This window comes from Sebastes fasciatus, chromosome 21 (assembly GCF_043250625.1).
Source record: "Sebastes fasciatus isolate fSebFas1 chromosome 21, fSebFas1.pri, whole genome shotgun sequence".
In the NCBI taxonomy this organism is placed as follows: domain Eukaryota; kingdom Metazoa; phylum Chordata; class Actinopteri; order Perciformes; family Sebastidae; genus Sebastes; species Sebastes fasciatus.
Genome location: NC_133815.1, coordinates 5,888,515 through 5,903,089, shown reverse-complemented (window position 1 = coordinate 5,903,089; position 14,575 = coordinate 5,888,515). Strand labels below are relative to the sequence as shown.

At 40.6% G+C, this 14,575-nt stretch overlaps 1 long non-coding RNA gene across 1 annotated transcript; it reads left to right on the top strand.

The window, feature by feature from the left end:
• Positions 1-3,158: 3,158 nt before the first annotated feature.
• LOC141759705 (uncharacterized) lies at positions 3,159-7,976 on the top strand. Its single transcript, XR_012592177.1, has 5 exons — positions 3,159-3,369; positions 3,493-3,533; positions 3,657-3,943; positions 4,518-6,789; positions 7,962-7,976. It is a non-coding gene; the product is annotated as an uncharacterized LOC141759705 (long non-coding RNA).
• Positions 7,977-14,575: the final 6,599 nt, after the last annotated feature.

The window sequence follows — 14,575 nt, the reverse complement described above, 5'->3', positions numbered from 1 at the left end:
GCATCGGCCTCATGGATTTTTCTGTGCAACTTATATTTCATTGCAAGAGGTTGACAGTATCGTGTGCTAATCCTGTTCCTGAAAAAAATAAAACAGACGGGGATGAAATGAAGGCTTTTACTCAGATTTATAAATTGAATTACGTGGAAAGAAGGGAACATGACATTGTTGATCAACCGTTGCTGCTTTTATGAAATGTGTTTGCAATGTAATTTCACAAACTGTTTTTCAATGAATTTCTGTTGTTGCTCCAAAATCAAATGAATAAAAGGACAGTCGGAACAATCTGCGACCGCAGTATGATATTCACAACATAAATGAAACATCGCTGGTTCGGATTTGATTCATGCATAAGCCAATCGCTGCGAGCATAACTTTATCCAGCTTTATCCATTTATCACACAAATGCCCTGTGGGGCTGTTCCATCATATATTCCAACTCCTGCCAAGTTTCAGAAGTAGAAAGGGCTTCCTGTGGTAGAGAGCCAACACTGGCACAGGCCTCCTGCCAGGGAGCAGTGCCCTAACGTCTCAATGCGCTCCTCCCTGCTCAGCCTGTGCATCCCAACATGGACCGCTGCTGTTCAGGAGCCAACGCCCTTTCTCCTTCTCCTCTTCCTCTTCTATCTCCCTCTGCACCCTGCATCGATTCTGACTTACGTAGGCAAAGGAGCGAGGCAAGGTTTTATAAATTATATATAGATGCCTTGATATTATCTATGTGATCCGTGATTCAGATCGCTTTAAGGGCCAGTGCGTAGCATTTCAGGGGATCTATTAGCAGAAATGGAATATAATATTCACAACTATGTTTTCATTAATGTATAATCACCTGAAACTGAGAATTTTCATTAGCTTCGAACGGATCACCTGATTCAACTGCTATCAGCTCATTCAATGTGCGTTATCAGCCGTTATAAGCCTCATAGATGTGGGTCAGTAAGGGTCTCTGTGACGTCAACCATAGGTTTCTGAAGAGCGGTTGTGAAGCTCAAAGTGGGTAACTCCGACCGTTGCCATCTTGGCAGTGACAACACAACTTGACTCCAAAAATGGGCGAAGAGGTGGATCGTCGGTGGAGCGGAGGCGGCCCGGGTGACGCAGCAGAGCAGGCAGCTAAAAGCTAAATTTAAGCCTTAATATAATTTAAATTGGGGATTTTGTTTTAAAATTCACTACCCGTAAAGTTGTCATGAACAGGGAAATTAGCTACAGTATAGAGACCAAAACCGTTTTTTGTACCAGGCTGTAAACATGTTTATTTCTGCTGTAAAATTGGGCATTTTTTAATGGGGTTTAACTCAAGTGGCATTTGAGGAACTGTTTTTAGCACTTCCCGGTTGGCTTCATTTCTCAGCACTGGAGGTTACCGCTTGGTTCTAAGATGTTGTAAAACTGAATGAAACGTTAAGTTTTGAACACAAACAAAACAGCTTTTTTAGGGTTTAGGCAACAAAATCACTTTGTTAAGTTTAGGGAAAAAAATATTGTGTTTTGGCTTTTAGAAGTTTGAAAAGTGGAAGTGAAATTTAATGTTTGTGAACGGCTTTTGCTGCTGCCATAATTACTACAAGATGTCGCTGACGTCTTATATTCTTTCTTTCAGTGGTCGCCCATGTGAATCAATGATAAAAACCTATTAGTGGGTGTAGCAGGCCCCTTTTGACCCACATCTAACGCCCATTTAATTACCTGATAAGTCTAACCGGCTGAACAGACAAACCAAACTCTGGCTTCGCATTTTTACGTTACCTGATCGCCACCGTAGTTCTCTGACACACTTGTGAAACTGCGGTAGCATGAGCAGCACAGAGCGAACGGCGTTACTGCAGTTTTGCACTCTGTTGTTCACGTTATCACACTCTTGGAAAGCGAGGAGTGAGCGGAGGGATACTCAGATGGTTGGAATCTGCAACCACAGCACAAGATGCCGTCAAATCCTACACACTGAACCTTTAAATTTCTAAATCAATATGGAATAATCTATCATGACAGTGGCTAATGCTGCCTTAAAACAACCTAAATAAGTGGCGAGACAATACAAAACCCGTTAAAATACCCATGAATGTCAATATTAAAGTACAACCTGTGGTCAGATGAAGCTGAACATTGGATTATTTTGTCCACTCATTTGGTGCATTTTACTAACATGATGATTTCTACCAGTTCATTGCCGCTAACATGCAAACAATGTCAAATGCAGCTCGAGCTTCAGCTGAGAGATTTTAATTAACCTGATTATAAATAAATTGCTGCAAAGTGGAGGATGTCACAAGTGACTGGATGTCAGCATGTTCTCCTATTAATTATTCTCATCATGTTTGGCCATTTTCCCCAGTATGTGCGATGACATGTAGGCGTGATTGTTGTCTGATGCTTTCCTTTAAAGCCATTCTCAGTAGGCGGTATTTAGGTGTTAGGAACTACAGATAATGTGCACCAGGTGTTTCAGCTGATTGGTCAGTAGTGACAATTAGCCTGCTGATGTGTATCAGCTGGCTACTTAGGTTGTCAGTATAACTGTGGGAGGCTAGGAAGGCTAGTGAGCTAACAACATTCATCATAGCTGTAAATTATACAGCTTCTTATCAAACACTTTGCTGTCATTAACCTCCATCATTGTCCTTGCACTCACTGCAGCCAAGTAACATCTCTCCTTCTCTGCTGCTGTGTTGAACTCTTCCTTTTTTTGCTTCAATTCGCGTTCAGAAGCATGAACACCCAGCTGGTGCGACCACACCTTAACTTCTCCTGGGGGTGTTTTTAAAGTATGAAAGCAGACAGGCCTCTTGTCATTGGAATAACGTTATACTAAGTCCCTGAATTGATGTAAAAGCTGAATCGTGGGATTCAGTGCTGTTATTCGTTTAATATGTTGTTTCACCCAAATTACTAAAAACCAATTGGTGTCTAGTCGAGCAGATAGTTGTGGTTTTATTTGCACAGGTTTTGAGATACTGTATGTGCCCTTGAGACTTGTAGCCAAATAAATTTCATATGGCATTAAAAAATGGCATTTAATAAAAATCAACAGCAGTGTTTCTTTTCAGACACAACATGCAGCAACATTCTCTTGAATATCTCATATTTTCTCTTAATTTTCTGTTAAGAGAAAAAATAAGTCAACTCCAGATGCACCAAACATTTTTAACAATCCCAATCCGCTTTTACCCAGGAGTGCTGAATAATGAATCCCACCTGATCATAAATTGGAGGCGTGTGGCCAAATGTTTATTATTATCATAGGTAACGCCCCCTTAACACTATAAGGGCAGGTATTGGCATAGGTAACGCCCCCTAAATGCTATAAGGGCAGATATTGACATAGGTACTGCCTCCTAAACACTATAAGGGCAGATATTGGCATAAGTACCGCCCCCTGAACGCTGTAAGGGCAGATATTGACATAGGTACTGCCCCCTAAATGCTATAAGGGCAGATATTAGCATAAGTAACGCCCCCTAAATGCTGTAAGGGCAGATATTGGCATAGGTACTGCCTCCTAAACACTATAAGGGCAGATATTGGCATAAGTACCGCCCCCTGAACGCTGTAAGGGCAGATATTGACATAGGTACTGCCCCCTAAATGCTATAAGGGCAGATATTAGCATAAGTAACGCCCCCTAAATGCTGTAAGGGCAGATATTGGCATAGGTACCGCCCCCTGAACACTATAAGGGCAGATATTGGCATAGGTACCGCCCCCTAAATGCTTTAAGGGCAGATATTGGCATAGGTAACGCCCCCTAAATGCCATAAGGGCAGATATTGACATAGGTACCGCTCCCTAAACGCTATAATAGCAGATATTGGCATAGGTAACGCCCCCTAATCACTATAAGGGCAGATATTGGCATAGGTAATGCCCCCTAAACACTATAAGGGCAGATATTGACATAGGTACTGCCTCCTAAACACTATAAGGGCAGATATTGGCATAAGTACCGCCCCCTGAACGCTGTAAGGGCAGATATTGACATAGGTACCACCCCCTGAACGCTGTAAGGGCAGATATTGGCATAGGTACCGCCCCCTGAACGCTGTAAGGGCAGATATTGACATAGGTACCACCCCCTGAACGCTGTAAGGGCAGATATTGGCATAGGTACCGCCCCCTGAACGCTGTAAGGGCAGATATTGACATAGGTACCGCCCCCTGAACGCTGTAAGGGCAGATATTGACATAGGTACCACCCCCTAAAAGCTATAAGGGCAGATAGTGGCATAGGTAACGCCCCCTAAATGCCATAAGGGCAGATATTGACATAGGTACCACCCCCTGAACGCTGTAAGGGCAGATATTGGCATAGGTACCGCCCCCTGAACGCTGTAAGGGCAGATATTGACATAGGTACCACCCCCTAAAAGCTATAAGGGCAGATATTGACATAGGTACCACCCCCTGAACGCTGTAAGGGCAGATATTGACATAGGTACCGCCCCCTGAACGCTGTAAGGGCAGATATTGACATAGGTACCACCCCCTAAAAGCTATAAGGGCAGATAGTGGCATAGGTAACGCCCCCTAAATGCCATAAGGGCAGATATTGGCATAGGTACCGCCCCCTAAATGCTATAAGGGCAGATATTGGCATAGGTAACGCCCCCTAAATGCCATAAGGGCAGATATTGGCATAGGTAACGCCCCCTAAATGCCATAAGGGCAGATATTGGCATAGGTAACGCCCCCTAAACGCTATAAGGGCAGATATTGACATAGGTAACGCCCCCTAAACACTATAAGGGCAGATATTGACATAGGTAACGCCCCCTAAACACTATAAGGGCAGATATTGACATAGGTAATGCCCCCTAAACGCTATAAGGGCAGATATTGATATAGGTAACGCCCCTTAAACACTATAAGGGCAGATATTGACATAGGTAACGCCCCCTAAACGCTATAAGGGCAGATATTGACAAAAGTACCACCCACTAAACACTATAAGGGCAGATATTAGCATAGGTAACGCCCAAAATAAGAACAAATCATGCACACAAACAAAAATAAAAGGAAATTTATATTGCTTCCTGCATGAGGCCCATTGTCGTTATTACTCTGGGAAATCTACGCATTCTATTTGACCTATAAATTGCTGCAAAGTGGCAGTTTAATGGTTCCCATGAAAACTGTGGGTTACTAACCTGAATTATGGTGTTGTTTATATGTAATTGTTCAATGAACTCTATTAATTTCTTGTACCTTATTAGCACAATACCTGGGCAAATAAAACCAAACCACCTGGAGTAAGCAAGAAAATACTGTTTTGTGATTTGATGAACTGACCCTTTAAATAGATTATTAATTAAATGTGAAGGACAGGTTGCCTTGCACAATTTCATAAACACAACAGTCAAACCTGGCAGTGCTGCCTGAAAAAAGAAATCCCTAAAAATAAAATGTCTGTCCTGCAGCTCATTCAAAATAAATGTCTGGTGAATGATGATAATGTGTAATATTTAGCACTATTTTTGTATCCAAAAACATGTCTAAGGGAAATGGCTCTGCTACATGTTTATCTTTTTTGCTGGTAGCCTGTTATTTAAAAAGCAGTATGGTGATGTGTCAAATATTTTGCAAAAAGACTAAAAAAAGAAAATCATTGCTTTTAACTGTTGTGATTTATCTGGGTCACTTTAAAAACTCACTTTTCGTTTGCCCTGTAAATAGTCACGTTTATTTCAAACAGACTGAAAGAGACATTTTATTAAGTTTAAAATAATGCTGAAATAATGTACTGACAGTTTGTTGGAGTCGTTGCAGGTTTTAACCAGAATCGTAGTGTCACTGACAACTGTTGTATAGAAATGTACATTTTTTTGTAAAGATATTTTTATCAAAAGGCATGTTTACTGTAACTTTGTATTTTCAGTTCATGTATAAAAACGTTATATTCCAACTGTTGTAAGGCTACAAAACTCATCGTCATTGTAGATAACTATTTGTGTTCTTTATCAGTCAATAAAATGTTTGTGTCCTATATTTAACTAGTCAAATGTTTCAATGATCAACGCTTTATTTTACAAATAAATATGAACTGAAGGACAAAGAAAACCTTTTGTGCATCATTGTTAAAGTGCAGACGTGATAATTACTTACAGATTGTTTATAGACGAGTGTAAATATTTGGTGCTTCGTTAAGTAAGGCGTGCCACTTAAAAATCCATTCTCTCCTCTCATTACCATGCATCTTTTGTCAACGCAGGCTGCTCATTTAATCATGATTTATATAGTTGATTATGCAGCGCATGTGCCACCGTTGCCATAAAAAATGACACTTTAACAAGTTACACAGCACAGTGTTTGAATACTTGTCAAATTAACGTCAGTCAGCGGGAGAGTGGACACGGTAACGGCAGCTTGTCGTCTTGTATTTCACTAATAGCACCAGTCTCGCTGGCTGCCAGCTGATAACACTGTGTACCTTCAGCTGTGAGTCTTGTCAAAACACAATGTGACCGTTGCAGCATGTCGGCCTGTGGCAGGTCATCCTACACCTGAATAATGACAGTAGGTGATAATAAGAATGCACCAACCCAATCAAATCAATCAGTGTCTATCAACTTGCCCGTCCTTGGCTAAATCTGGCACATAATGTACATTATATTGATTTCAATTAATGTGTGTTGTCCCTGATATTTAAAGGAATAAAGTAAAGTAAAAGGTTAAAGGGCGGGTCCATCTGCGTTGTGTTCTGTTTTTTTCAAATAGAAACGCTCAACCGTTAGCAAAAAGCAAGAGAAGTGATGATGAGCGGCGAGGGAGGAGCGTACCTCTTAAATGGAGGTAAAACATTTGCCGACAGGAGGAGGCGTCGCTTTAAACAAAGCATTGATCTGTCAGAGCGATCAAGGTTTATTGTGTCATTAGTTGTTAGCGAGATATCGATGCCACAATGATACCAGCAATCACCTGCTGACTGCTCTGCTGTATGTTAAGTATATACCAACTCCATTCATCAATTTAAGATTACATTGTTGCTTGGCATCAAGATTTACCTTGTTGTGTTTGTATCAACCATGTGATCGAGGTAGGCGTACTCGCCGATTTCGCTGCTTGAATTGAGCGGGGCATCCAGTGTATATACCGGCTGATACGTCTTTTAAATGGTGTGCAGACTCCGCCTACTTGGCGCACCACAGGTGTATACTGGCGTTGTAATGGTGCAGACCCAGTGATTACCAAAGCAAGCTAATGATGAAGCTAATCAACGAGGTTATGAATAATAAGAATGCTAGCACCAGCTGAGTCAACGTTAGCTGTGCTAAGTTTGGAAATAGAGTTGGTCCAGATTTTTTGAATTGGGGTTGTATGAATACACCCAAGTTCTGCGAGGTAAAATTACTGTTTTTGTGAATGTAGTCTGGTGGCTTTGAAGAGAGCGATAGAACTGCTTCACTTCCCCGTCGGAAAGGGCTGTCTGAGGGCGAGGTAAAGCGTCTGTGGACGAGAGCAGCAGAAAACGTACTTTAGCCACCTAAAAACGCTATATTTAGAATATTTACAAAGCTTTACCTCGCCATCTGACCGCCCTTTCCAATCGGAACTCACGCCGATACATCGCTGTCTTCAAAGCCACCAGACTCCATTAACAAAAACATTTTACCTCGAGGAACACGGGAGTTGCTGGTCTACCGCTGCATCGATCGGTTAGTTTGTTCGTGTTATTGTGTGACTTTAGGATCCAAACTAACGTGGCGTAATAAATAATAATAAGTAATACCTAAAGATTCAGGTAAAGTCAGTAAGCGACAGTAGATATGGCTACAAAAAAGATAATAGTGTGAATATGTAAATTATGAAAATATATGAAACCACAAATTCACAGTCCTCATGAAAATCCATTCATCATTGTTTTTGACAGTTAAACCAACATGCTTGACAGAAGTAACAAATGTAGGGTGAGAGTTTTATTGATCCTTGTGGTGAAATATTGTTTTTGGTTGCCGCCTTTACAGGAAGGTCATGAGTTCAGGCTGCCTCGAACACAGACCTGCTGGATAACCACTGTTATGCTTTAAGGACACTTAAGCAGGTAATATGGGACTTGTACTGGTGTCCTCTGCTCGAGTAGCCGTCTCCAAACTCATTACACTCTCCCTCAGTCAGATTAACGGTCCAGTTCTTGTGCTTCACTTGGGAACACACAACGTGATCTAAAGGCTGATTGTGACCCTGATTCGGCCTTGTTTTAAAGACTGTGGCGAGCAAAACACAGCAGAGCAGAACTGTGAATGTTCATCACGTTCTCATCTCAACTCATCCCGGCTGTTCTCATACAACGTTCATAGTCATACCTACAAAAAGTAATGCACTGTAACACGTATATATCCCACAAAATCTATTCATATATAATCCTCGTAATCGTGACCCGGGAGGTATAAAGGTCAACAAACGTTGCGTAGGCAGGAGGTCGTGGTTGTGTTGGTCAAAAAGCACCTGGCAGGAGACCGCAGTTTGTGTCCCTGTGAAACTAGAAGTCAACGTTGATTTATTTTTCATACTTACATACTTAAGTAACGCCACTTATGGAGTTATTTTTAACCCAAATCCCGATCTTTTCCTAAACCTAACCAAGTTGTTTCCTGCAAATACGTGGGGTTTTTTTTGGAAAGACGGTATGCAAGTAAGGAGCGGAAATTGACACATGCGTCACGTGTTGCTGGACATTCATAGGAAAATGCACAAAAAATGAGGAATAACTTTTTGTAAGATGTCATATGAACCGTTGTATGAGGATACGTTGAATCGTCACCTACTGACGCTTTGTCAGACCCCTCGGCTTTACGTGCTTAACATTGTGAATTCGATCAAAAACACTTCAGTCCAAATGTTACATGATGGAGAGGAGTTCATGCTGCTCAGGCTCTATCTGTTTGGCAACGCCTGGAAAGCCGATTGACATCCTCCTGGATTCATCTCTTCATATAGTTCACATTATATGAATAATTTTGTTTCTATCTATTGCACGTCTGTCCGTCCTGGAAGAAGGATCCCTCCTCTCTTGCTCTTCCTGAGGTTTGTTCCATTTTCTTCCTCTGTTAAAAGGGTTTTTTGTTTTAAGTTTTTCCTCATTCGATGAGAGGGTCGCACTGTAAAGGACAGAGGGTGTCGTACCCTGTACAGATTGTAAAGCCCCCTGAGACAAATTTGTGATTTGTGATATACAAATATAATTGACTTGACTTGACAGTTGTTTAGGTTTAGGTAACAAAATCACTTAGTTATGTTTAGGAAAAAACTACATGGTTGGGCTTAAAACTACTACGTTTGTAAAGTGAAACGTAACGCAACTACGACACCTCACTCCCCGACCACTTTCTCCGAGTGTCTAATACTATAATATTAATAATAATAACTAATATTGTAGTTAATGGAAAGCCCCGTGCATCTCATACAGACGCTAAAGGGTGCCTTGTGCGACAGTATCACACGCCAAGGGCCGCGACGTCTGTATTTGGCGCCATGGACTTTTCTGTTTTGATTGTGTCTTCTCCTGGAAATCATATCTTCCCCACTTTCTGAGCTGCTATAATTTCAAGGCTGTCAGTCTAAAAATAACACAGTTATTGCAGTTGATAAAAAAAAAAAAAACACGTGATAATAAAAAAGTGATTTATGCTGGCTTTTTCACAACATAAGGTGCTTTGTAGAGGATCTAAAACATCAAATCGACAGCTGCTGCAATAAAAGCAAAAACTATTACAAGACAGGAAGCCAAAATCAACAAAAGGCTCCTGAATTTAAAGCAAACCATTTCATAAAAGTGACTTTAACCAGTCAGAGACTCCAGCGTTAATGTCCTTGAAAGGTTTCGGAGTGTCACTTCCACTCTGTTAGCGACTCTGTAAAGGTAGCTGGGCGGCAACAGATGGCTGATTTAAAGCCCCCCCTCCATTTATCCGCAGTAAAAGGTAATGCGGTGAGGTTAATGAGGGCCAACTACAATGCCACACACAATTAGCCCGCCGTATCAAGTCCGCAGCACCAGTGGCGGGCATGATTGCTCACAGCTGTTCCCATTTAACCTATATATGGGAACACGTTTCACCCCCTGCTTAATGCACTGGACTTTATTCATTTATACAGAAATGACTGAAGCTTCTGAAGATATTCAGCCACGATAGGATGAGAATGACTTCACAGTTCTACTTCCACTGGAGCTGTGAGGCTGCTGCAATATTGAATTTTTTATTTTCACAGCTGTGGAAATAAAAAATAGATTAAAATTACTGCTGCTGGCCAGTTGGTCATCTCTGGAAATGTGAATTTTAAATTTAAACTAATTTATTACTCCGTCTGGTCCACAACCATCAACTGTGTGTTTATATCAGCTGATAGATTTAATTCACAAATGTTTTCTTATCTCTCTCCATAAGTTAGTGTTTACATATAGACTTGCATCTTTTAATTATCCCATGGATTTCTGTGATGGAAAATAAATTTGGAGCCAAATTTACAGCATATTTAGTAGAGCTGGGACAATACACCTATCTCCTGATTCAATACTATCATGATACTCGGGTGCCGATTCAATATGTATTGCGATTTATTGCACTAGACCATGGGAAAAAGTTGAATCATACACCTCTAGGGACTTTTACTTTGGAAAATCTCGAAATTAATACAGGATGAATGTTTGATTTTCAGCATGTATGTAGTCAGAGATGTCCTGAAGTCAAATATATCAGTCAATGTCCTTTTCCAGCAGCCCAAAGATCAAAGGATAAAGACATTTCCCTCACAAATTAGTGATGTTTTCTTTTTAATTTTTAAGTAACATATGGTATTTTATACTTCTGGTGAATACAATCCACTTAATCTCATTTCTATATATGTATTTTGTATATACAGTTCCCTTTGTTAACACCTTATTTTGAAAACCAGACGTAGTCACACGTGTATACTTCCTCTAATTTCGCCAAGTCCTTCGCTAGCTCTTCCATCAGCTCCGTTCTCTTTATACATCCATGGTCAGCTCCATCGGGGCCGTTTGAATGCATTTAACATAAATGTCAGTATATGGGTGCTCTACAGTTGTAGCGTCGGCTGATTTGACAACAGAGATGAGAGTGACGGCTGGCTTGACCGCATGTTACCGCAATACGATAATGTTTCCTGTCCATGACAGAGTTAGCATGCAGCTTTAGCCATCATGTCTAGCTCTGCTTTTCCTGCAATGTGTGAAACCCAAGTGTTTTCCATACTGTATTGTATGCGTTTCGGCTCGCTGCGGTGTGTTTTGGTTGACGGATACGGAACGGATATGAGGTCACGTTACTCAGACTACAACAATACAAGGGGTAACTTCTTCTACATCCACAAATACTCAAATGAAGCAAATACATCCATTCTGGCATTAAAAAATCTAAATCGTTGGTGAAAAGATTTTTTTCCAACCCCTAATATTTAGAAGCAGCATTTGTGTGAACTCCTGCTCCATCTTAACTGTATATTATAACTCTTATCTATATATATATATATATATATGCATCCTCAGTTACACAAATACATGTACAGTATAAGAACCCCTAATACTGTATTCCATTTCACAGGTTGGAGAGCATCTGTTTCATTGCAAGTATTCATTTCCCCAGCTCACTGCACAAATCTTAATTAACATTTATATTATATTAGCTCGGGCGCACGATGAGCATATTTTCCACGTCTGATTTGAAAAATATTTAAATGAATCCACATGTGTTGCCAATAATCTGAGTGTCAAGTTGCAAAATTAGAATAAAAGAGTCTTGATTTTCATCTCAGCCCACGCTTTAATGGAATCAGTCGGATTTATGGCTGCGGTGAAGGATGAGGTGTTGCATAGTCATTACGTTCGGTTAGAGGCCAGAAGGCTAACGTTAGCCTTTAGCTCTTCACGGTGGATAATATCAGCTTTTAAGATTGATATTTTTTGGGGTGATTACAAAGTCAAATGGTCGTAACAATCCTGCTATGAACAGACATTTACATGCAGCTCCTTTAAGGGAACGAGAGCATTTGAATGCTACAGTGCATCTTCAGAAATATTATCAATATGTTATATTGCCAGTGCAATCCTGATGATATTACATTGATTCAGGAGCGGAGGAAGAACAATCACTCCTCCCGTCCCCGAGCTGCGACAGTCATCAGGTTTTTTCGATGGCATCCATCACGGGGTAATTTAAGATTGAAAACATGTCCCAGTGATGTATAGGATGTATGCAAGGTAGAGCAGAGAGAGGGATGATCGTAAAGGTTAATGCTGTTAAATCTGAGTCAGAAACAGACAGCCAGGCTGTGTGTGGTTCGGATCTGCAGTTTCAGCAGAAATGAAATGTCACAAACCTGAAAATCAAAAAGAGGAGACGAAAAACTGAAAGTTTGGAAGAGTGAAAGTAGGAGGACTTGGAAACTTCAGGAAAATAGAATATAATCACACCTATAGAATATAAACTTTATATCTTCCTTTTATACTCTTTTACTATTACTCTATTACTAAGGCTTAAAATAGTTAATCACAATTAATTGCATGATTGTTCACAGTTAATCTCGATTAATCGCAAATTAATCACATGGAGTTTTTTATGCTAATACCACTAAATTACCATTTTTAGTAGGTTTGTAAAGCTAATATCACATTAGCTTAAAGGTGCCCTGTGATGCCATGTATTTAAATATATCAAATCATGCATTGTTTACCTCGATATTTACTTGCTAGCAGCCTCCTTCTTCCCTAGCTTTGTTGGTGCATCGCTACGTTATCGCCACCAACCGTAGATCAGCCTGAAACCAACAGCAAACATGACTCAATACAGTAACGATACTAGTGGTCAAAACATCCACAGAGTACCTTTAAGGGTGCTAATGCAGTTTTCAAGTGTTAATATGAGACTTTTCTCCGTGCTACGTTACATAATTCTGTCGGTGACTGCTGCTCCAGTAATTGCAGTTAAGACAGTCTGGTTTCTAGCAACCAAAGTAACATCTTGTATTTGTTGCCTTGAAAACTTTCATAGATAAAAGTGATTCTCAGACCTGTCTTAAAGCCGACTCTAACTGCTAATTGCTATTCAACCTGATATGACGCACTTGCATCTTTGCAGCCTTTGTAATTTCTTTTTCTTTTGTTGATGTCTTGTGAGCATTACAAGAATATGCAGTGTGGCATTGACAAACTCTTAATGGCACGCTGTCAAAAAGCAACGCACAACAAAATGAAAGACACTTCAGAGATATTTTCTTGTCATTCATTCAAAGCCTGAAAAATTCACACTTGAATCAACAAATCTACATTCAGCAAATTGGTGTTTACTGCAGAGCTACTGCAGTTTTAGATATTCCTGTTGTTTTGTCAACCAGTGTATGGATGTATTTTCTGCATATTTTCTGTATATATACAGTATACATCATAGGAGGCACCCTTTAGCGACTTTATGCGACCTACCGGGCTTTCAACTAACTCCAATGTTTATTTTGACTGTAGTCTACAGTGGAATTATCAAAATACAATACAGAATGTAAAAACTAAACATATATGAAATCAAAAACAAAAGCCAAATGTCAGAGTCAAATGTGACAGCCAGAGCAAAAACAGGACAGAGGATGAAACACGTCTCCCCATGCAGAGGAAGATGTGACTGCTGGAACCCAGAGGAGTAATCCTCATTACCTATGCAGCTGTGTGGGCCCAGTTATCCCTTCAGTTCTGCACTAATTGCTCTGAATCAATAAAACGGTTTAATCCAAAGGAAAGTCACATTCAGGGCATCATGACCTTCGGAGTCCGTATGTACGAGAGAGAGAAAGAAGAGTTTATCTGTGTTTTATGCTTTCCAGAGCGACACATTAGGAGTCACTGACTGGAGAGAGAGAGAGAGAGAGACAGGCAGACAGACGGAGAGAGATAAAGGAGAGGAAACATTTTGAGTGATCTCTTTTGAAGCGGCGTGGTTTTGCTACATGCCTCAAGGTGTCACTTCATAATTGAATCCCTTCCTTTGTGCTGCAGTGAGGCCGAGGAGGGCTCGAGGACGGCGGCGTGAGCACCTCCAGGGGCCCGCGGGCCGCGGTTTCCCCCCGCTGATAACACGGAGCAGTATATCGCCACCTGATAGCTCTCCATGGAGACAGACTCCTAATGGGGAAAAAAATAAGTTATTATGCATCTCAATGGGGAAATGATAACATAGTACAGAGAATTGTCACATTATAATTATGAGCAGAGAATGGGTAGAGATGGAACCCTTCAGGTTTCGTGACTGAATCCGCTCCTGCTCCAATTACGCTCTCGAGAGGCCGCCGTCCATTCATGCACAGCCACAAATTATTGTCATTTTAGTCCCAACTGTCATAATTATCATTCACATTGTGGCAAAACTTTAACCCTTTACTGCATCGATTATAAAAGAAAATGTATTTCATCCTATTTTTCTGACAGATTGAGGCTCTGATTGAATGTATCAATGATTAAAAGTCCCACTTACCCAGCGGGGCTATGTATCGATAAAAGGAATAAACATTAAAAAGGCCCATAACTCATCTTTCTTTGCAATTCTTTGTTTTTAGATTAACATGCATCCTCAGTGAT